The sequence below is a fragment of the Sphaerodactylus townsendi genome, linkage group LG06, assembly GCF_021028975.2.
Source record: "Sphaerodactylus townsendi isolate TG3544 linkage group LG06, MPM_Stown_v2.3, whole genome shotgun sequence".
Lineage (NCBI taxonomy): Eukaryota > Metazoa > Chordata > Lepidosauria > Squamata > Sphaerodactylidae > Sphaerodactylus > Sphaerodactylus townsendi.
Genome location: NC_059430.1, coordinates 92125392 through 92148683, shown reverse-complemented (window position 1 = coordinate 92148683; position 23292 = coordinate 92125392). Strand labels below are relative to the sequence as shown.

Genomic DNA, 23292 nt, shown 5'->3' with positions numbered 1-23292 from the left:
TGAGTTTCCCAGTTCTGTCAATAAACATCTGATGCCACATCTTTCCCTAAACTGCTGTTTCTAAATAAATACTTTTTGCTCACAGAGAAATGCTTTTCTTGAACAGACCAGGGTTTTGACATGCTGGCACACAGACCTGACCAAACCCTGCAAGAGGTAAGGCAGATGGAGGTGCTTCTGCAAGGCACTGCAAGGCAGGGCAGAGAGCAGCACCTGACCTGGGACAGATGTTACCATCTGACCCAGCTCTGTACAAGGAAGGGCACAGGCAGATGGTGGCACCCAGTCCCACATGAGGTAGGGCAGAGGGTAGGGCCAAGCCCATATGAGATGGGGCAAGGCAAGGTGAGGCAAAGGAGTGGGGCAGTTCCTGGCCAAGCCCTGTGCAAGGCAATGCAAGACAAGGCAAGCTAGAGGGAGGCACTCAACTGAGATCCACATGGCAAGATAAAGCAGAGGATAATACTCATCTGTGCCCTATGTATGAGGTAAGGCAACAGGTGCTGCCTGACCTGGTCCAATGGAACCCCATATGAGGTGAGGGAGGCATCCAGCTAGCCTAGGCACAGTAGGGGAAGAAGTCCCTAGTCTACACAAGACAAAGTAAGCTACACCTTGTCATCCTGAGGTAAGGAGAGCAGCATTTGGTCAACTGATTAGGCAGGCTGCCTTTTCCTCTATCCTCCCTTTGAGAGGGAGGGGTAATGTCAGACATTTCCTCCATCCCTCAGTCTTTTGTGGGTAGAGCCAGGACAGACTGAGGCCACTTCCAAGGGTTTTTTACTCCCTGTCTGCCCCAGCTCACCAGGTTTTTCTGAGGATAAAACAGAGAAGATAATTAAGTAAAGCCTTCGGGGACGGGGCGGGATAGAAATTTAAAGTATAAATAAATAAAATAAAATAAAATAAATAAAAATAAATAAATAAAAATAAATAAAAGTGTTTTCAATTCCCACTGTGGAGAAAGGTGGACTATAAATGAAGTAAATAAATAATAAAGATAGCTAAAGATAGAGAAGCAGATAAAAGAGGCTGGTGGATGGACAGGTGGGTAGGAGAGGAGCGAGAAGGTTAAGGCCATGCCCACCAACGCCTACTTCGTCGCCCTACCCTAACAGGTGCCCTTTGCAAGTCCTTGCAAATTTCCCACTGTGCACCTGGGCCACTCTGGTAACCAGCCCAGCACCATGCAATTGGGTATTCCTGGGTAAAGGGTGCCAGGAGTGTGTAAGGGTAGAATACTGAGGATGATAAACGTAGGGTGTCTTGTGGATGGGAAGGAGAATGAAAAGGCTTTCAGTGAAGGGAAAGAAGGAAATAGTGCGGGAGAGGAAAAATTATCCTGCAAGTTCTTGCAAGTTCCTGCTTGTCTTACTGTCTACTTGAGCAAGGTGTTCCCAACAATGAACCAGAAAAAGCCAAGGACTCTGGGAGATGTAGTCCAAAGGGTGACAGCTCTCATGTACAAAAGGGCTGACAGGACTACAACAGATTCCTTCTCACTCAGCTGGTAACACTTCTTAAAGCTCTGGAGTCCTTGCAGGACTATTGTATTTCTTGCCTGAGCCAACTCTTGAGTAAGTCAGCAGCAAGCCCAGCACCAACTGCCAGGACTGAATAGGCCTCCCTGCCCCAGGTGGTTTGGGGGGAGGTGGGAAGGTCTCGCCACACCTGGAATGGAACTGGTGAAGCGGTTAGAGCAGGGTTGTGGGGAAAAAGGACTCACCATGCCCACTCAGAGAGCTCCAGGTAAGCTACCAAGAATTGGGCTGGGGGTAGGGGGGAGAGTGAGAGAAAGAGAAAGTTGGAGCGGGGGCAGAAAGGGGGTGTTTGTGGGGACGCAACTTCAGTGTTTGCACTGGGTGCCATTTCTTGTAGATATGCCCCATCAACATCTCTTGCCCCAGGAGGGTTAGTTTTCTAGAGCCCGTTGAATTTTTTGCACAACAAGCTTCACTACTAGTACAATAATAAAATAATCAAACCTACTCTTTGTTATACATTATTTTACTTCTACAGGACTATGCCAAAGTAACTGGTTTGAGGAAGATATCCTAAAAATTACATTGGACAAATCCAGAAAAGTGTCTTCAAAGCCAATGAAGTGTTCTTTCTGATTACATATTTAACTATACGTGGGCACCAAAAATAAAACCCAAGCATCTCCATCTCTCTCTCATACACACTTCTGAAGTAAATATTTCATAGCTTTTCAAACGTTAATGGAAGTAATAATCAGCTTCTGCCAGAATAAGGGAATAGCAGCCAGAGATGACACAGACAACAAACAGCACTTCCAAAAACAACTGAAACTGTCTTGGAGCTGATGGCTACTTGTGGTAAGGGACACCAGGCTAAAAGCAAGTGTCATTATGACATAAACCCCATGATTATTGACATGGCTGACAAGGAGAAAGTTGCATGCCAAGGCTACAACATGTTCTTTGTTACCCCAGAACCTACAGATGGGTAAATATTACATAGCTAAAGTTATGACGTAGGAGCCCTGTGGCGCAGCGGTAAGTTGCAGTACTGAAGTCAAGGCTCTGCTCATCACCTGAGTTCAGTTTCAATGGAAGTCAGTTTCAGGTAGCCAGTTCAAGGTTGACTCAGCCTTCCATACTTCCAAGGTTGGTAAAATTAATACTCAGCTTTCTGGGGGTAAAGTGTAGACAGCTGAGGAGGGCAAGGTCAAACCACCTTGTAAACATAGTCTGCCTAGTAAACGTCATAAAGTGACATCACCCCATGGGTCAGTAATGACTCAGTGCTTGCACAGGAAAGTTATGATGTTTGACACCACTTTTCAAGACTTGTAATTCCTTAAGGCATTTGGATTTCCAAGCTCTCTGCTGAACTCCAACATATGGGCCAAAGAACGTTCACTGCAGAGGATTCTTAGATCTTGGCACCACCTCACAAACACACACACACATCCCCTAGGAAAACATACTTGGCAGTCTTCTATTCCTGTATAGTGCAGTTGGAAGATGCTTATTTGTGAGCAAACAACTTTACAAGGAAGTTTGTCAGTAACATCCTCATTAAGGAACCTCAAATAAACTGCAGTGAAGCCTGGAGTTTTTGGAAACAGTTTGAAAACCACTGCCAGGCCAGAACAATCTGGTCATAATGCTGTTATTTACTTCCATGCAGTTGGAAGTTCACCATATTATGATGGCAGAAAGGCAGCAATAAAATACGCCTCCTCAAGCAGTAAAAATAATACACACGGTTATTTTTGACACAACCTTCAAAACTCTACATTTTGCATTAATTCAGACCAATGCTGAATATCCCTGGGGCAAAGGTGTGTGTGAGTGGGGAGGGGAGGGGAGCTACACATTTATATTCTTGCAAATGGTTGCTCGGTGCAGGGAGGGAGAAAAGATATTTATATGCAAAAAAAGATACAGCCCTCCCGATTAGTTTGCCAATTAATTTATTAAATATACACACACCCTTCTGTAGGTAGAACAGATAAAATGCCATCACAGTAAAAACCCTGAACAATCAGCATTAAGAGAGAAAACACAGTTTTTCAACTTCCTTTTCAGATACTTCCTTTTCACATATTCACTTTATTCTAACCAGTCCAATTAGGAACCAAGGCACCTGACCTCCTTTTCCTCTCCTATACTTTATCTTTACAATTATCTTATAAGGTAGGTTAGGCTAAGAGTGCGTGACAAGGTTACCCAGCAACCTTCCATAGCAGAGTTGGGGATTTGAACCTAGGTCTCCCAGATCGTAATACAATACTCTAACCACTACTCCACTCTGATTCATCAAGGAAATTTCTCCATAGCTTCATCCTTCACTCAATTTCAGTTCTTACTAACAAATGACCAGTTCTTAAAACATAGTTGGTTTATAGCAGAGGCAGCCAACCTTTTTGGCCAACGTGCGAATATTGGCTGACCCTCAAATCGAGAAGTAGCACCATCTTGCAACGAGCTTCTTAAAAGATCCTTAGAATACTAATAAATAAATAACAAACCAAACAACTATAATACATACTAGACTACCAGTGCAGCCCTCTATGATCTTCAGGTAGTTTTACTAATACTTCATAGATGCTTAAATTTAGGGGTGTCAACTCTTGCTTGGGAAATTCCTGGAGATTTTGTGCCCTTGGAGAGCAGAATTTGGGGAGGGATTTGTCCTAGAAATTATCGTATACCCTCTGACACTTCATTCTCTCCAAGGATTCTCTGTAGACTGGATATCAATTGTAATCTAGGCCCTACCTACGGTACACATGGCAAGAAGCAAGACTGGGATGCTCAGCTCCTTGTGGGAGGGGCTGAGGGGCCCAATTTATACATCAAAAGCAGATACAGTTGGGGAAGATGCCTACAAGCAGCCCACTGCTCCAGAATGTCAAGCAGATCCTTGTCACCTAAGGGGGAGTCTTCATATTGTGCGTTTGCCGGAGGAAAAAGTGTAACGGGGGAAGAGGAGACACAGAGGAAAAGTAATGGGCCCAGGGAATAAAGATGTAAATGTTTCAAAAATTTTGAACGATTGAATGGAAAACAGAGTTGGTGTTTTTAGGGGGGAACCGTGGACATTTAGGGAAGAGGCAATATTTTCTTTCCAGTCACATCTAAACTTATTTCACTGCTTTAACAACATAAGATGCATCATTTATAACCTAGCTTATAAACTTGTTCTATCTGGCATATTTATGAAATTTTAATGTAGAAATGTCTTCTCTTACAAGTAAAATTATGAAGGGGTTTCTCCAAGCAAGTTTAGGCCTGATAAGGAAATAATACATACATTTCTGTTTACCCCAAAGCATCAAAATTTCTGGAAATTTTCCATCTCTACAACCCCCCCCCCCGCCCCAAATTAAAGATTGCAGTAGTTCTGGAGTGTGCAGATCATATAGTGGGGGCCTTGGTGCCTTTATTTATCTTCAACTCACTTTTCAATAAGACTTGGGGGTCTGTCAGGTCACAGCTGATTTATGACAATCTTATATGATTTACAAGGCAAAAAATGTCCAGAGGGAGTTTGACATAGCCTACCTCTGCACAGCAACTCTGGATTTCCTTGGTGGTCTCCCATCCAAGTACTAACCATGACTCACCCTGCTTATCAGCCAAGTTCTGATGAGATCAGGCTAGCCTGGGCCATCCAGGTCAGGGCCAATAAGACTTATACCCATCTAAAGAAGTGATGGACCTCAGTGGGTGCCTGGATTATTGAACTACATTGTCAACTGCCAGATTTTACTGCAAGTTCACACATACACACCCCTTTATATTTCTAACACTAGTGAGGATTTCCAAAAGTTCTGAAAAGTGTAAGAATGATATGCACTACAGTCATGTCATAACAGAAGTGAAATTAACAGAGGAAATGGAACCATCTTTCCAGTGGTGGGATCCAAAAATTTTAATAACAGGTTCCGATGGTGGTGGGATTCAAACAGTGGCGTAGCCACACACACGCACTTCCAGTCCCTATTGAGCTGGGAGGTTGCTTTAGTAACCCCTTCTCGGCACTCAGAAAAAAATTACCGTAGTGACCACTTCTAGAGAAGTGGTGAAAACTGGTTGGATCCCACCTCTGCATCTTTCTTAACTTTGCAGAAGTTTATCATTGAAAAATACAGTCAGCAATAGGGTTGAATCCAAAGTACTGAGAGCTAAGCTCCACTTCCCCCACTCTTTCTGCCCAGTGTGCCTGCAAAAACATGGCCCCTCATTGTCAGAAGTCATCCCCCCCCAACAGTGACATGAAGGTCTGCACTGGGAAAGGGGGAACCAACAAAAATATCTCTCTCTCTCTCTCTCTCTCTCTCTCTCCCTCTCTCACTCACTCACTCACTCACTCACTCACACACACACACACACACACACACACACACACACACACACACACACACACACACACACACACACACACACACACACACACACACACACACACACACACACACACACACAGAGACCCTCCACCAAAAGGCAGGCTCCTTCCAGCATTGTAAACTAAGCTCTGGATCCAACCTTGAGGTGAGTGTGTATAGTGCTATCAAGCTGAAGCAAACTTATGATGACCTCATAGGAAAGAATCCATTTCCAGGTGATATGGCTTCTTAGCCTTGCCTGAAACTATAAAAGCCAAGTAATTTAGCTGCAGGACGGCACAAATCACTAAAACTGGGGTGGCGGTGTACCCCTCTTTTTCAGATATCACATTCCAGCCTCCTACAGACTCCTTTTGAAGTTTACTCCACTGAGAAACCAACAACAGCTGAGCAACACATGCTATCATATCACACTGGATGCTAGGACAATATTGCACAGTGAATTTTTTTCATTTGGGAATCTTGGATCATAGAAAGTTCTATGTCTTCTTTTGCTGGGGGATAATCCTGTTTTTGAGTTAATTAAGAGTAAATTTGAGTAAATTAGACAAACATTTTTAAAAACTGGGACTTTGTTTAATGCAAGAATCTCCTTATCTTTTTATGAGAAGACTTAGGGAAGAACACTTAATAGAACATTCAATGTGTTCAAAGGATTTCCCACATCACACTGAACTCCTTGAAAGAAAGATGGGATGAAAGCATGGCAGCTTGCAAGATTGTCTGCTGTAAGCTCACGTTACATTTTGGAAAATGGCCTAAATCCACTGAGGCAGTTCACATTGCTGGTACAAACCATGCCATGTAGACTTCCCTGGTCAGCCACTTAACCACACTGTGATGATGCCAAATCTCTGACATTCCTTTCTGTGCAGTACTAACTCCTGGATACACATAACACCCTTATGCTGCCATGAAATAGGTAAGGGAATTAATTCCAATTAGAATAATCACAGTTACAGTGGGCAAGTAACTGAACAGTAAATTAAGAAGCCACATTTCTCTCCTGCACTAAATACACAAAAGTTCTGTATTTCTCATCTCTGCTAAATTATGTCTCTGCAGAGCTTAGTTAGACACACCTAAATTGGAGGGCGGTAGTATTAAAAAGGTTTATGATCTCCATCCCCTCTCCAAATTTAACGTAAGGTTCTGGTCAGTTTCAACAAGTTTTAACAGGAGCCTCACCACATATTATCTGTTGGCTATGTATATCATCTTGCTATTACTGCAGTGTTTCCGAGATTTCCATGTTCTGTAACATATTTGGTTGGATTCTGCAATATATTGTTTTCTGCAACACATTTGGATTCTTTACCAGGTCAAACATTCTACGCTTGCTTCAGATTTCTGAGGTCCTAGTCCTATTACATTGTTTGTTAGCTGTCCCACCCTATTGATTGCATTGGTACACTGTAATCCACCCTAAGTCTCAGTGAGAAGTCTCAGTCCATCGACTTTGTAAGACTCTTCCTGTTTCAGGTGGCTTATGCATGAGTGATTGGCTTGGGTGGTGTGAGCCCCTCGCCCTTCACTCCGGCTGTAGCATCTCTACCATCTCCTACACCCACCACCACTGCTACAAGGTCTATTGGACATTTAAGCGGTGCAGCCCCTTCGCTATCATCTAGCGCCCTTTAACCTCAGTTTCCCCAACCCCATATTACACTTCCCTCAGGTAGAGGATTATTGCTGTAATAGGAATGTTTTTGTAGTTATTACTGTTGTATTATAGGCATTAGTTGTAGGTAGTTAGTTGACCAGTCTGGTTTTATACCAGGGTTAGTTAGGCTGAGACTAGCAGTTTTGTGATGGAGGGAAGTCGCATAATTATGGGGGCACCAACGTGGTTGGGGATCCCCCGCTTTGATGGGACGGGGCAGATATCATGCGGTAGGCGGCGGCCATATGATAGAAGATGTACGAGATACAGTTATGCTCGCCCACCTTCTGACCTCCGACCCATCCCAAGAAACGAGGGTGGTTGGGACCAGGGATACTCTGGCTTCAATATTGGTAAAGCACCGTCAATGCCAGGTCCATCAACAACAAGACCACACGGCACTTCGAGAATTTCTCAGTGCCCAACAGGTGGACTTCCAGAGGTGTCATCACCAAACCTGGGTGCTGGTGAGACTGCCGCCTTTGGCGAGGTCATACCCCCGGGTTTCGCGTGCTCTTCACCGATCGCGAACACAGGACCGGGGGGGTGGGGTGGCATTGTTCATCCGCGGAGTCTATTCCCTTTGTGGGCAGTCCTCCTGTCCCGGAGATCACTGGCATGGAGTGTGTCGGCCTGGGAGTGGTTGGCCTTTGAGAGGTTGGTTGTTCTCCTGGTGTACCGGTCGCCTAGCTGACCGGGAGATACGCCTGTCGCTGCTGCTAGAGGTGGTGTCGATCATGGGCTATGCGGTTCCCCAAACTTATTGTTTTGGGGGACTTCAACGCCCATGTCGACGCCGGCTCATGTACGGCTGCCACGGATCTAGTGTCATCCATGCATGCGACGCTTAGGGCTCTCCTTAATTAACTTTGGCCTCACCCATGAGGCCGGGTCACACGCTGGATTTAATCTTCGGGTCAGGGATGAACCTGGTCGTATCCTCCATCGATAGAGTGCCATGGTCCCACTAATTATGCCTTGAAGGTCCGGATGGACTTGCCGCAACACCCCGGCTCCAGGGCGATGGGTCGATTTTTGCCTCACTTCAAGGAGACTTATGGATCCACTTGGTTTCCTGAACACTCTTTGGGACCCTGAACCCGCCGGCACACTCGATGAGCAGGTGGAGGACTGGAATGCCCGGCTCTCCGATGCCATCGATGTTGTTGCCCCCCGCCGTTCTTCTACGCCTCTCGCTCTCGACGCTTCCATGGTATATAAGCAGAGGAGTTAAGTGCCAGATGAAGCGGGGTCTTAGATCGCTCTGTGAACGAGTGTGGAGGAAATCCCACGACGAAGCTGCGCCAACATCTTATAGGACGCTTATGGTTCTGCGAGATGGCGCACAAAGGAAGCTTAAGAGGGTTTTCTTCTCCTCCTCCATCAAGGCCCCTAGCTCCCCCGCCCCAGCTCAATTGTTTCAGATATCTCCGTCATTGACCTCCTTGTCAGAGAGGTCATCAAACTATCAAGTGGATATTAGCTGTGAGGCATTTATGAGCTTCTTTGCGGATAAGGTTATGCGCCGTTCACCGCCGTGACCTTCCATCCACGCTGGCTACACTTAGTGCGAACTGGAGACTCCCTTGTCAGCTCTTCTGGCCCGTGTTTGGCCCAGTTTTCCCTACTCTGTGAAGCCGCTGTAGACAGGACCTTAGCTGCTGTTAGACCTACTACCTGTCCTTCTGGAATCCGTGCCCGCCTTGGCTTGTGAAAGCCTGCCAGGTAGAGCTACGACCCCATCTGTTGAGTATCATCAATAACTCCCTTTGAGCAAGGAGTTTTCCCAGCTGGGTTGAAGGAGGCAGTGGTCCACCCACTCTTAAAAAGACCATCATTAGATCCTGGGGATCTGGCCAATTACTCACCCGCCGGAATCTTTCGCTTTCTGGGGAAGGTAATTGAGAGAGTGGTGCCGGAGCAGCTCCAAGGTTTCCTGGATGACACATCGCTTTTTGATCCCTTCCAGTCCAGCTTTCCAGCTGGGCATGGGACGGAGACTGTTCGCGTCGCCAATACAGATACACTCCGCATGCAGCTTGACCACATGATCGGGCGCCGCTGGTATTGTTAGATCTTACTGCAGCCGCTTGATGTGGTCGACCATGACCTTTTGACCCACCGCCTGGTTAAGCCTCCGGAGTGCGGGGCACTGTCCTTCAATGGATTGCCTCAAGTTTCTCCGGGGTCGGAATCAGCAAGTGAGGTGCGGGGATGAGGCCTCCTGGAAGTGCCCGCTTAATTGCGTTGTACCCCAGGGGGCATTATTATCCCCGCTGTTGTTTAACATCTACATGCTAATTCCCTTGCTCAGCTGGAAAGGAGTTTTGGGCTGTCCTGTCATCAGTATGCGGATGACACTCAGCTCATTCTGTTGATGGAGGGGGGAACAGCCACCGCCTCCTGCAGCCTCTACAGCATTGTTTGGAGGCGGTCGCTGGTTGGTTGCGACAGAGTAGGTTAAAATTGAACTGATCGAAGACGGAGGATCCTCTGGCTGGGTCGCGGAGGGGAGAGAGGGATGTTTCAGCCGCCGGTGTGGGAGGGGGCCACATTGGCACCGACCTCGCAGTACGCTAAACTCCGGGGGGGGTCCACCTGGATCACTCTCTACCAATGGAGACCCAGGTGGCCCATATAACCCGGGTTGCTTTTTTTCCACCTCCGTCGCTGTGCCCGGCGGCTGGCCCCCTTCCTCTCCCAGACCCATCTGGCCACAGTGATCCATGCAACGGTCATCTCCAGACTAGACTATTGTAACTCGCTCTACGCCGGGCCTCCCCTTGCGCCTGATTCGGAGGTTAAAACTGGTCCAAAATGCAGCTGCTGCGTCTGCTTACAGGTAACGCCACCTGGGATCATATCCAGCCTGTGCTGCTGCCAGCTGCATTGGCTCCCAGTAGAGTTCCGAATCATTCTGGAAGGTGTTGGTGCTGACCTTTAAGGCCTTTTACGCCGCCTCCGGGGACCTTCAGATCGCCTGGACCGTGATCGCCCCATATGTCCCTATAAGGCCTCTTCTGCTCTAAGTGGAGGCCACTCCACAGGTGGTCCCTGGCCCCTCGATGATACGGCTGGCCTCCACACGGGCCAGGGCTTTTACAGCCCTGGCCCCAGCCTGGTGGGAACACCCTTCTACTAGCCGTCCGGGCCCTGGGCGGACTCCACCGAATTCCGCAGGGCCTGTAAAACGGAGTTGTTCCGCCGGGCTTTTGGAGGATCCAGCCGTTGATGGTGCTCAAGTGGCCTTCTTTTACATCTGTGCCTCTGCCATCTGGGGTTTGCTGACTTTCCCCGAAAGAGGGTTTGGGAATGGATCTGTTGGACGCCATTGCATGTTAGTCTTAATCTCTATACCAGTTATTTTACTGCTGCTTTTAATGGTTTTAGTTATTTTATTTGTATACGTGCATCTTTATTTGTATACGTGCATTGTATTGTACACCGCCCAGAGGCCTACGGGGATGGGGCGGTATAATAAATCGAAAAAATAAATAAATAAATAAAATAAATAAACAGTAAATAAAATAGTGTCTGCATTCATAAGGTTCAACGTACTATTCCATTGAGGAGGTCCAAAAGCAAACTGAAATATGCAAAGTATTGTCAACAGTTTTTTTTCTACACAACCGAGAAGCTTGTGACCCTGTAAAGACTAACACATTTCCAGTGGCACAAGTGCAACTTTCCAGACGCATGACACTGACTGACAATGCTAGTACTACAAACAGGGGCCACAAGACTCTTGTTTACTTTTGACAGGAGCCTCACACAGATAGTCTTCAGGAATTAATTTTTTCTCACAATTTCTCCCATCCACATTTCTGAGCACATTCAACTTCATTTTATGCCCTGAAAACTGATCTTCTAGCTTTCGTTACCAGTGTATGCAACCACTAAAGGGTTTTCAACAATATACTAATTTCCTGGTGGGATCCAACTAATTCCAGCCGGTTGTGCACTTCTTGGCCATTCCAAGTGGAGCATGAAGGTGACAGATTTCCCCTGTAGTTATTCAAAGAATCTGGTCTGCAGAACTCTCTCAGAGAACTGATGGTCACTTATTCCTGGCTCTCAGAAGAGCCAACAACCATAGAGAAGCCTGTTCTCTTACTTCAAATGTTCTGAACTGGATGTAGACCCTTGAGAAAAGCAAAGTTTGGGGAGAGAAGCAATCTCAGCAGAATATAATGCCGTAGTCCAGGGGTAGGGAACCTGCGGCTCGAGAGCCGCATGCGGCTCTTCTGCCCTTGCACTGCAGCTCCACGACCCGAGCCGCCAGCTTCATCCTTGCCCGCCCTGCAGGCAGCAGGGCGGGCGCACCAATTGCCCGCGGCAAGCTGGGCCGCGCCACGGGCTTCCCCTCTCGCCCACCCCGTTGGAGTGGGGTGGGCGCTTTCCCGGCGGCCGACGAGGCCGAGCTGCTGGCCCCATCCTTGCCCGCCCTGCAGGGAGCAGGGCGGACGCATCCATGCGCTTCTCAGAATGAGCGGAGTAAAAGGTAAAAAAACCCAATATATACAGTGTTATCTTTATTTAAAATGTCAAAAATTATTTGCGGCTCCAAGTGTTTCTTTTCCCATGGAAAACGGGTCCAAATGGCTCTTTGAGTGTTAAAGGTTCCCTACCCCTGCCGTAAACCCCCCCCCCGGCAGCCATTTTTGGCAGGGGAACTGATCTCTGCCATCTGGAAAGAAGCTGTAATTCCAGGTGATCTCCATTCCGCACCTGGAGGTTAGTAATTCTAGCTTCTCTGGATAAAATGAATACATTGGAGGGTAGAATTTATGGCATTATACCCTTCTGTGCTCTGTGGTCTCTCCCTTCCTCAACCCCAATCTTCCCAGGCTCCACCTCTCAAATCTCTACAAATTTCCTAACTTGGAACTTCCTTTCTCCATCCCACTCAATACCCAACCTAAGCTTTCCCTCTCCCCTTTCCTTTCAGCCTCTTCCTAGGAAAACTATGGCCCAATTGTGCAGGGCCAAGCCCACTCGCATAGTAGAGAACTATCAAGGACTTATGGGATGGTACCTCACATCCTTCTGGGTTCCCTTCACCTCTCTATTTTTTTCTTTCCCACTTTTTGGCAGCCCCATACCCTCTCCTCTTTCCAGGTCTCATTTTCTCCTTTTCATCCATTCACCAACCTACCTTTTATCTGCCTCCCACCTCCCACTATAAGTAGTATTTAGAGGGTAGACTCTATAGTAATGTACTCAGCTGAGGTTTCTTCCCACCTTAAATCCTGCTCTCCTCAGACTCCACCAAAAATCTCCAGAAATTTCCCAGCCTGGAGCTCCAGATCAGGCCTGGCCCCTGAGAGTCTTCACTCAAAAGCCAAAACAGACCTAGAAAGGGTTTGCCCTTGCCTCCTAACATTAACAGAACAAGCCTAGCAACAGCCACTAAGGGAATCCATTGCTTAAAGCTTTTTTAGCTTTCGCATTTTTCTGCAAACACAGGGCCCTTTTCAGATCTGCCTTACTTATTTACCATTCCAGTAATCAGTACCTGATTTAAGTATCCAAAGTTATGGCTGACTTCACTATCAGAATATAAGATACCTTTAAGATGCCATTTAAGCACATACTAATTAATGCCTATCACAACAACAACACATACTCCCAAAATTAACATATATACTCTTAAAATAGAACTTTTCAGCAGTTATTTCTTCAGAAAACTGCTTTTTAAAAAACTTAGGCCGTTTCTGCACGGTGACGATGGGGGTTGGGTCAGCGTATTCCACGCCGACCCAACCCCCCTGGCACCATTCGCATGAATGGTCCCAGAAACAGCCGGGAAGACGGAGACGCGGAGCGCCGTCGCCCGGCCGACCTACTGTGTCCATGGCCGTCTGGCGCATCGCCGAGTCCTGGGGACACGCCCCCTTTGCCCTGCGCGAGTACTCCGGCGTCGCAGGGCAGGGGGGGCGTGTCCCCAGGCCTCGGTGATGCGCCGGACGGCCACAGACATGGTAGGTAGAGGGCGGAAGGGCGCCTTGGAGCCGCTGCCGTTCGCACGGCAGCGGCTCCAAGCCACCGTTTCCCATAAACCTCGCTTCCCAAGCGAGGTTGGGAAACGGCAGCTTCACTCCGCTCGGGCGGGGTGAGGGCGGCGTGGCTGTGAAGCAGCTGCGCCTCCTGTGCGAATGGCTCCCTGGGGACGGCGTTTTTGCCATCCCCAGGGCACCATAATCCGCCCGTGCGGAAAGGGCCTTAGAGTGATACATTGTCTTTCTGGTTTTTCATTTTTATCATGGTAACTCTTTTCAATACTGAAACAGATAACCTCCCTGAAAAGCATCATGTTTTTCTACATCATAATGTGATGTCCTTTGTGCATTCACTGACCACTTTCTAGATGCTTCTTTGTGTTCCTTTCAGAAAGAACGTGGAAAAACTTCTTAAAACAACAAAGTTCCATAATGCACCCCAGTTATCCAGAACAGCTGGGTACTCTATTTTTGTTTTAAGAGATATTTCATTATCGCTTCTCACCTAAATGGGATACTTTTAGTATGTTCAACCTTGGGGCACGAATTGATTTGCATATCTCATCTAGGAAAATTGCAACCAGATGCTCAAATCCAACAGAGATGTAGCCTTCAAATGAAAAGTCTCATGATGAGTCAAGAACCACATTCACAACTGGATGCACAACTGCACTGTGTTGTGTATCCAAGTCCTGATCACAAATTACAATGAACACACATACAATCTGTATAGGATGTACATCTAATTTTTTTTGTATGTGCATTGAGTAATTCATATGTTACACTCAGCACATGTACAGCTGAAGTGTGGCTGAACTACACATCTCTCCAGGCACTGGCCACCAGTTTCATTCATAAAGTGAATGTGGACTGGCCCATTCTTACCAATGCATGTATGCTGCGATCGATTGACTCAAGATTGACTCATCACTCAATTCTTCCAAGGTCAGTAAAATGAGGAGCTAGCTTGCTGGGGGTGAAGTGCAGATGACTGGGGAAGACACTGGCAAACCACCCTGAAAACATAGTCTGCCTAGTAAATGCCACGATATGACTTCAGTCTATGGGTCAGTAGCTTGTACAGGTGCTTTACCTTTTTTATCCACTGTTAGGCAGCGGGCCTATCCATATGCATAACTTCTCTGAATTAGGGCCAGGATCGTTCTCTATTTCATGTGACTCTTGGATATGAATTCTGCAAACGGTCATTCACCACATACTTGAAAGAACAATCTGTGATTAATCATCAACAGCAGCAGAACAGAAACACCCCCAGGAGAAGTTGTGCACTGCAAGTGAGCAAACAACTCTCATTCTAGTGCAATGAAAAATCAACAGCATGCATTTCCCCAACAAATATAAACTGATCAGACTTTAGAACTGCAGTTTTACGCAGCATATGAGCCTACTAACACTGTTATGCAGGACCCCTGGTACCTTAACAGAAATCAGTGGACAGTAATTTGCTTACTGCTTCTTCACAGTCCACAGCACATTTAATTTTAACTAGCTGTGATGCTGCCCCACACAGGAGGCAGAATTCAGTGAAGCAAACGGCAGAGTTCATAGCTGCACAACTCACAGATAGCAAGAATGCAGTTCCTTCCCGGGAACAGTCCTTCCTTCTCCCCTCCCATCTCTGCACAGGTGTGAGCTCTCTCTTCTGCCATCCCGTGCAGGAGTGACAGGTGTAATTCCACGGAGCACTTCCCGACGTGCACATTCCCCACACCGCATTTGTTCTTCACAAACATCACTCAAACTCACAGGCGAGATCAACTTGCAACTAAGCAAGACTGGTCCAATTGAAGAAACTTTCCACGTGTTCGGTTCACAGCAGGGGAAGCTTAGTGAACATGGATGCACACACGCGCACGCACACACACAACTTTAAGCCATGACCAATGAGTCATAGAAACAGTCATCGGAGACCTTTACAACGGAACTTGCTGCTGCACCAACTAGCGAGCCAAAATCAGTCCAGACCATCTACCTTTAAAAACGACAGCTCCGAGCCTGGCCTCAGTTCTTCGGCTACCCTAATGCACACGCGCACACCCAAAGCCAGCAACATTTTGGGATTCTGTGCAGCTCCATTCCCCGCTGACTCGGAAAGAGGCCTTTCTCTGAGTTCAACGGGACTTACTTCCAGGTAAGTGTGCCACGGCAGCGTCTTGTCCTCACGACTCCTTGCTTTGGAGGGGAAGACTGCACATCAGCTGCAAAAATGAGCGGCCAGGGCTTGAGCCCGGGGCCAAGGGGTGTGTGTGTGTGGAGAGAGAGGCGGAGGCACACACAAGCCCTCCACGTTGCAGGGAAGGGAGGGGAGGCGAGCCGCGTTTGCATTCGGACACGGGAAGATCCGAAGCGAAACCGCGGAGCGCTCAAGGGCACGCGCGGAGAGCCTCTCGCCCGAGTTTGGGAAACGTCTCCCGACGACGGCCACTCGCCACGAGAGCGAGTCCTCCCGGGGACTTCACTCCCGAGTGACTGTGGCCCAACGGAGGCTGCAGAAGTCTCTCTTTCAGCCAGGGAAATGGAGACCTGGGGGCAAGGCAGCGGGGGGCTGGCCAAGGGAGGAAATCCTGCGGGGAAGCGAAGGCAGGCAGGCAGGAAGGAGGCAAGCAGGCAGGCGCCGGAGGGGCGTGGAAGGGGGGACCCAACTCCGAAGTTTCCACTTACCGCGGGGTGGCCAGGCAGGAGGCAGGCGGCGGCTCGGCTTCCTCCAGCCCCCGGACCGAGACTGCGGCGAGCTGCCCTCCTCTCCTCTCCTCGCTCCGCCGCTGCCTGGGTTCCCTGCGCGCTGCGGGCGGCCAAGCGGGCGGAGCGCGGCGCTCCGGGCAAGTTCCCTCCTGGCGCTGCGGGGCTGGCCGAAGCTGGGGCGGCGGGGCCTGGCGGCTGCTCCTCCTCCTCCTCCGGCTCCGCTCGGCTTCTCCGGTTACAGTGGCCGCGGCGGCTGCTGCTGCCGCTCCCCCCTCCCTGCTCCGCTCAGACGCGCGCTCGCGGGGGCGCTGGAGCTCTCGGCGCGGCAGCCCCGGGCCCGCGTGCACGTGTGAAGGGGGCGCCGCAGAGAGGGGCGGCTTTGACGCAGGCCGAGAGTCAGGCTTCGCCGGAGAGGGGATCCCCTTGGCATCCTCCTGTGCCACATGTGCTTGAGGCACGCTACCTGCTGGGACTCACGCCGCCGCAGTCTCCTGATTCGGGCCACCGACCTCTGCAGGAGAAGAAGGGTCTCTTCGCTTCACTTTCTACCGGCTTCTTTGAAAATTGGAGCTACTGCGGATTGAACCTGGGAGGACCTTCTGCACACGTAACAAAAGCTCTCCAAAAAGGAATGAACCCTTCATGTTCCCAGGTCTCGACTCTTTTAACTGGCAGAGGGCTTTCATATGCTGGGTACTCACCAAGGGCTTTCTGCGTGCCAAGGAGGTGGTCTGCTGCAGAGCTGCGGGCTTCCTCGCCTTCCAGAAGTCCACCAGCAGTCTGGTTGGGACAAGGACTAGATCCAAGACCGGTTCAAGAAATTTTGCTGGCTGCTCCTCCCTGGCATAGTTCACATATCATTCCAGAGTCCACTAGGGTTGTTAACTCTGCCCTAGAAAATTCCTGGGGGAGCAGCTATGGCAAGGAATGTTTTGGGAAGGTTTTCACCTATGCTCGATATATTGTGCCCTCTGAAGCTACCACTCTCTCCTGGATAACTGATACCTGTAGTCTCGAAATCAGGTGATCTCCAAGCCACACTTGGAGGCTGGCAACCTTGAGGCCCACCCTCTTGGGTACAGCTTCAGGGGTTGGACTAGGATCAAGATGGCAGCAGTGTGAGCAGTATCCATCACCCTCGATGCCCCTGGATGCCAACCAAGCCCCTTGCTACCCTCCTTACAGTGTAGCTCCAAGCAGCCACCTGGCCCAAAATGTACTTGTGATCTGTGGCCATGCACACAAAGACTTGGCCTTCAGAGGGGAAAAAATCCTTCCCCCATAACCGTGTTCAGGCTTAAGCTTGGCAATGTGTATTTAGTGTGCATATACACCTTCTCAGGATACATATCTAGTGTGTGGGGCAAGAGCTTGCTTTTGTGACTTTGCACCATACCAATGCCTCACTTGAACAGTTGAACTTTTCCATCATGCCTAAATATGAGCCTCCCATCTGACAGTTGGACTGTAGGCAACAGAAATCTCTCCCAGAATAAAATCTTGTTAGTCTTTCAGGTGCCACAAAATTTTCCCGTGTGTGCAGTTACCCATGGACCTGGAGTCACCTATTCTGTGCCACCCCCCATCCACCCCCAGTTTCTGCCAAGATGAATGAGATGCTAGTTATACACTGCTAGATAAGATACTTTGAAAACATTAACAATTGTTACTTTCTTATTTTGGCAGCGCTTACTGTGTGCAGTCGTTTTTAGCAATAAACTGACATTTCCAGTTTGCAAACATTAACATTTTATGATTTCCTCAGCTGACACTTTCAGTTGGTGCATTTATGTATGTGTGAAAGAGAGGGTGTTGTGTACAGTTCAGGACAGAAGACTGTTGGGAAACTGTTCAAAACCTGATGTGAGGTGACCAGCGACCTGGGTTCATATTGAAACCTTTCAAGCAGCATCTTGGACCTGAGCAAATCCACCTCAGCTTATATGAAACGGTCGTCATGGGCTTCCAAGCCCCATTCACACAGTTGATTGGAAAGCTGAATGCCTGTAATCATGGTCCTTATGTATGTGGCAACTGGTGGGTCATCACCCACAGCCAAGGTGCACCTGAGATGGCTCACACCAATGTTGCCACTATCACCTTCTTCCTTTTATATGATAAAAGAAAAGATGGAGGGGAAAATAAAAAGTGAAAATCAGAGAAATAATTATTAGTCTACATACGCAGTAGACAATTCAAAGCAATTGATGGACAGGCCAAGCCAGACTCAGAGGCAACCACTGCCTGATCTAGTCTTGGAAGCCTCCAGCTCAGGGTCCCAGAGGAAGGTTGCTTGAACGAATGCCTCAGATTTCAATCAGACCTGCTCAGCCTAGCAGTCTCCCACAAACATAGCCACAGGAGTTGCCATTGTACCCTCTGAATTTCTTCTGCACCTGAAGTGGGCTTTGAGACTGCTGATCAGCCAAATTCATGGCAGCTCACAAGGTCCACCAGGACTATCTGGGCTAGAGGCCTTGACACTGAGTGCCCCTCAGCAGGCTGAGGCAAAAGAGTCATGGTCTTGGCAAAGTTGAAGACCCTGGATCCAATCATGTGCACAGATCATGCAAACAGTTTGGTCTTTCCAGTTTTGTTTTACAATCCTCATTGCTTAGCTCCCCTAGCACCATGCCATCTATGCTGCAGCATGATGTCATAAGAGTACCTGAGATGGTGAGATTGAATGTGCTGCTTCAGTCTGCCAATGGTGGAATGCTTTGCATTTGACCAGGAGTCTCCAAAGTGGTTGATGGGACTATTCAAGGAGTCAGAAAATGCCTGGGGGTCAAAAGGGGGTTGATAAACATTTATGAACTTTTGAGATCAAAAGCTGACGTTTGTATAAGAAATAAAAATACATAAAATGATGCATTAAATTTAATTTACAACTTACTGATGCATGGCTGATACTCAGCCCCTTAAGTGGCTAATACACGTTGTTGTTACACAAATAAAGAAATTCATTATTGATAATATTTATGTATTTTACATGCCTGGGGGCCAATGAGGGATCAAGAATTCCATGAAGGTGTCAATGGTCTAAAAAGTGTTGGGGGCCCTGTATTTGAATATACACACATACAAATTCAATTCTTGTATACAGAAAGCTAGCACAGCACAAAGGGCCAGGATAGACCCTGAGGTACTGTTTTCTAGTTGCACAGAATTTTTGGGATGTTCATAGACATGACTTTTTAATCCTGCTTTCTTCTTCACTGCCAGGAGAAGCTACCACCACCATCTGCCCCTTCCCTTCCTCTGACTGGTGACTACTGTGCTGTGTTTGCTTGGGCACATGGGCCACTGTTGCTGCCTTCTGAGTATCAGAGAGAGAAGAAGGGAGAGAGACAAGCCATCCTTTCCACCTGTGGAAAGGGGAAGAAGGGGTGAGGTGAAGTATGGCTACTGCCACTTCCTTGTGGGAGGAGAGGTTGCAAGAGAAGCTGCTGCCCTGTTGTGACCTCTTCACACGGACCTGGACCGTTGGCACCTACTCAACAACACAACCCCAATGCCTGCCCTAGTCGGTATATACTGACAGCCGTACTGATGTGTGGCTCTCATGTAATAGAAATCCCCTTCCTCTGACTTTGTCCCTCCAAGCCATCATTTCTAGGCACAGGAGACAGCCATTCCAGTAAGCAGCATTTCCCAGCATGCGGATCCTAACCTCCAAGTGCTGCACAACATGTGGCACTGAATCCCCGGCCTTTGCAATTTTATTCTTGTGCATGCTCTGTTCTTTGGGGGGAAGGGGGGATCTCTATACCAAGGAAATGTAGACTTATGAGTCACCATACCCAAAAGGGCTGGAAACCACTACCATCAAGCAATACTTAACAGACTCAGAAACTGTTGTCAACAGTGATGCTGCCAAGGGGAAATGGCAGGGCTCAATAGGAACTGGACAGGCAAGCGCCAGCTGCTATGAAAACTGAGAGGGTAAAAAAAAAAAGCAAGCTTACTCAGGAGCAAATTATCATGAAATTAACACAGTTTCAGCCAAGGGAAGCACGTTTTAGCCCTGGGTTTTCCTTTGCAACTATGAACAGTGTCATTTTCAGTGTATGGTGTTGAAAAGATTTTGGTGTGCACGTGCAACTTTTTTTTTTTAATGATGAGTTTTCTAATAAAAAACAATTTGGGGGCTGGGCGTAAGAGCTACTTCATGGGAAACTTGAAGAAAAGAATATGTGTGCAGTAAGTGGAAGTTTCTTTTTTAAGCAGTTACCATGACAACTCCCCTGTCAGTGCTTGGCCACAGGCAACAGACCACACAGGAGCTAAAGCAGAAGTCCTGACAGAATTGGGACCAAAGCCACATGGAGTACAGGGACAGATCCACTGGAAGTTCATAGTAGGGGAAGGATCAGAATCAAAACCTTGGTCTAAGAAGAGAGCTGTCATGATCCTTTCTAACAAGCCCAGTGATTTAGACTCAGAGTCTTCAGAAGAAGCAGAGGAACCAAGGCCAGAGGTGGAGACGGACCAAGGGGGGTTGGAAAGGGCCAGCATTTAAGATACCTGCTGACCATGGTCTAGAAGCACCAAAGGCCTGAGCCTTCCTGAGCCTGCAAGGGGGGCTTTGCTACAGCCCCTGAAATAGCCGTCAGACCTCTGCTGGGCAAGATGCAAACCTGGGCCCATAGCCTCTCAGAACCGTTCTAACTTTGCAGGAGCAGCAGCAGCAGAAGACCCAGACTGAGAGGGCAGAAAGAAGGTAAAGCACCAGGCCACCTGCTTGCAACTCCTCTGTGAATATAGAGCAGTACTCTATAAAACTTCTTTGCATGATGCTGACCAGAACACAGCACAGCAACTGGAGCTCTAGCACCTGCTAGCAGTGCTATTAAACCAATTACCACTTAAGCTGGCTAGGACTGTCTTGTAGAATCAACTGGTTTACTAGGCATAAGCTGTGTGGCTCCAGCTCCAAGCCTAGCATCCTTGCAAAGGCAACCTGACTGCAGGAAGCAAAATAGAAGATTAATCGGAGGCTAGGCAAATGGATCAGAAGGGAAGGAAAGAGGGGGTGAGCCACTCAGGTGGAGGCCTGCCTGCTGATCAGGCAAAACCCCTGAGGTTAAAGGCTGACATGGTATCTTTTGAGGGGAGGTGGCACAATGGGACTCCATCCTATTGCAGAAGTGAGCAGAGCAAGGCTACTGTTTCTCTGCTGTTCTTTAAGTTTGCGGGCTGCTCAGCCAGGAGGGAGAGGGCAGGCTCTTCCTGATTACTTTTTGCTTATTTGTCCAAGGAAAGGATAAGTAGCAACCACGCATGTTGCCTACTTTTTCCTGTGGCTGTTGTGCTCTGTCAGCTGGGTGAATCAACAGTATGCAGTGGCAGGCTGCTGGACCTCTGGCTTCCATCCATCGACTCATCTACACCTTCCATCCATCGACTCATCTATCGATCTATTGATCTATCTATTTATCCCAATTCTTATCCTGCTGTTCCTCCATAGAGCTTCAGGCAACATATACAATTTTATTCATACAACTACCCTGTGAGGTGGCTGACAGCATGCGGCTGGCAATGGTTGATTCTGCATAGCATAATAACAGGTTACATCCACTATTTTTAAATTTAGATCTATTTTATTCCCTTTTATTTTTGCCCTTTGCATGGGTACCCGTTTTCCGTGAAGGAAACAATCTGTTTTCTTTCTCCTCCTTCACAACCTGCTATTTTGTTTACAATGCAAATGCGCAGGCGCAAGCATCCCATTTTTTCTGCATTCTGATTGGCTGCTCCATCACCACAGTCCCCCTTCCACCTGCTACCACCCTCCTCAGAATGAAACTGACATGACGTAAGGCAGGAGATCAGGTGGTGGGGCAGGAAAAATAAAGCCGTTGAGCTCTTGTGCCATTCCCACGGAAGCGGGTTCAACCCAGGATTTTTCAAAAAGATAGTGATTTTGGTGGTTTAAAAAAAAACCGAGTTGAGGGAAATATACGGGTCAATCCTGATTTGGGGAAGGGACCCACGTGAAGTTCTTCCACAAACCAGGATATTTCCCTTTGTCAACCTGTTATATTTCTACCGAGAAGAATTGACCAATGATATAAAAAGAGAGTCATCCAGTATTTCACTGTTTCCATCAGGGAGAGTACCTGTTGAAATTACCTTCTCCTTCAAGAATACGAAGCTGATAATCATACAGATGATTTATAATGTCTGTACCAGATTCATTAACAAAATTTCTTCCTCCTCCAACATCATGCCATGCTTTGAGAGGAAGAGGAGTGGATAGGCAAGGTCACAGATAATTACAACACAGATCTGTCTCACACAAACAGATTTTGTGAAAAGTGCTGAATACTGCAATAAGGTAAAACCGGAAGACACTGTGAGGACAACCATTTTATTTTATGTTTAGGTAACTGAATACAAAAGGATAGGAAGTAGACCTTTATTTTGGAATTTATATATATATTAGAATTTGCTATTTTTCTTTTTGTTAAAGTTTCATATATATGTTAATTATCATGGTCTTTTTCTTTATTTATTATGATTACACTAAAGTTTTTAAAAGATACAGTTTGGGCATCTACTCTGGATCAGGGTTGTAAAATGACTGTGAAAACATTATTCTGGTCCATATCTGGGACATGCAAGGATGGGCAGAATTCAAATGTCTAAGAATCTCCAGTGTCAACAAAGAAATTCTTGGTACTTCCAAAGGTTTACAGGGACGCTAATGCACCTGGCAGTCCATGCACATAGCCCTACTGACCAGATAGTGCTGTCCAAAATCAGATTACACAGTGATAAAAAACATATCAACAATTATTTATTCCACAAAACATTAAATAAGTAAGAAACAGTTATAAAACATCTATAGGAATCACAAAATATGCCCAAAAGATAAATAGGAAACAATTAACAAAAGTATTGACAGTAGTAAGAAAATGTATACAATAAATACAATATTTGCAAGAGTAGGAACAGGAATCCAGATGTAATCCTGTTTCAACTATCTTCATCAGCTGAAGTTTGGTTCTTAATACACTGTAATTAGTTGCAACCAATTGAAT

At 47.3% G+C, this 23292-nt stretch overlaps 1 protein-coding gene and 1 long non-coding RNA gene across 3 annotated transcripts in view; one reads left to right on the top strand and one right to left on the bottom strand.

Moving 5' to 3' along the window:
• The window catches only part of RASSF8 (Ras association domain family member 8), a 116442-nt gene extending 99967 nt beyond the window's left edge, over positions 1-16475 (bottom strand). For both annotated transcript variants that reach the window (XR_007244796.1, XM_048499956.1), the window contains exon 1: positions 16226-16475. The gene's annotated coding sequence lies outside the window, so the exon portion shown is untranslated. The remainder of the gene's footprint in view (positions 1-16225) is intronic.
• Positions 15514-22761, top strand: LOC125434502. Its single transcript, XR_007244797.1, has 3 exons — positions 15514-15695; positions 19472-21149; positions 21180-22761. It is a non-coding gene; the product is annotated as an uncharacterized LOC125434502 (long non-coding RNA).
• Positions 22762-23292: the final 531 nt, after the last annotated feature.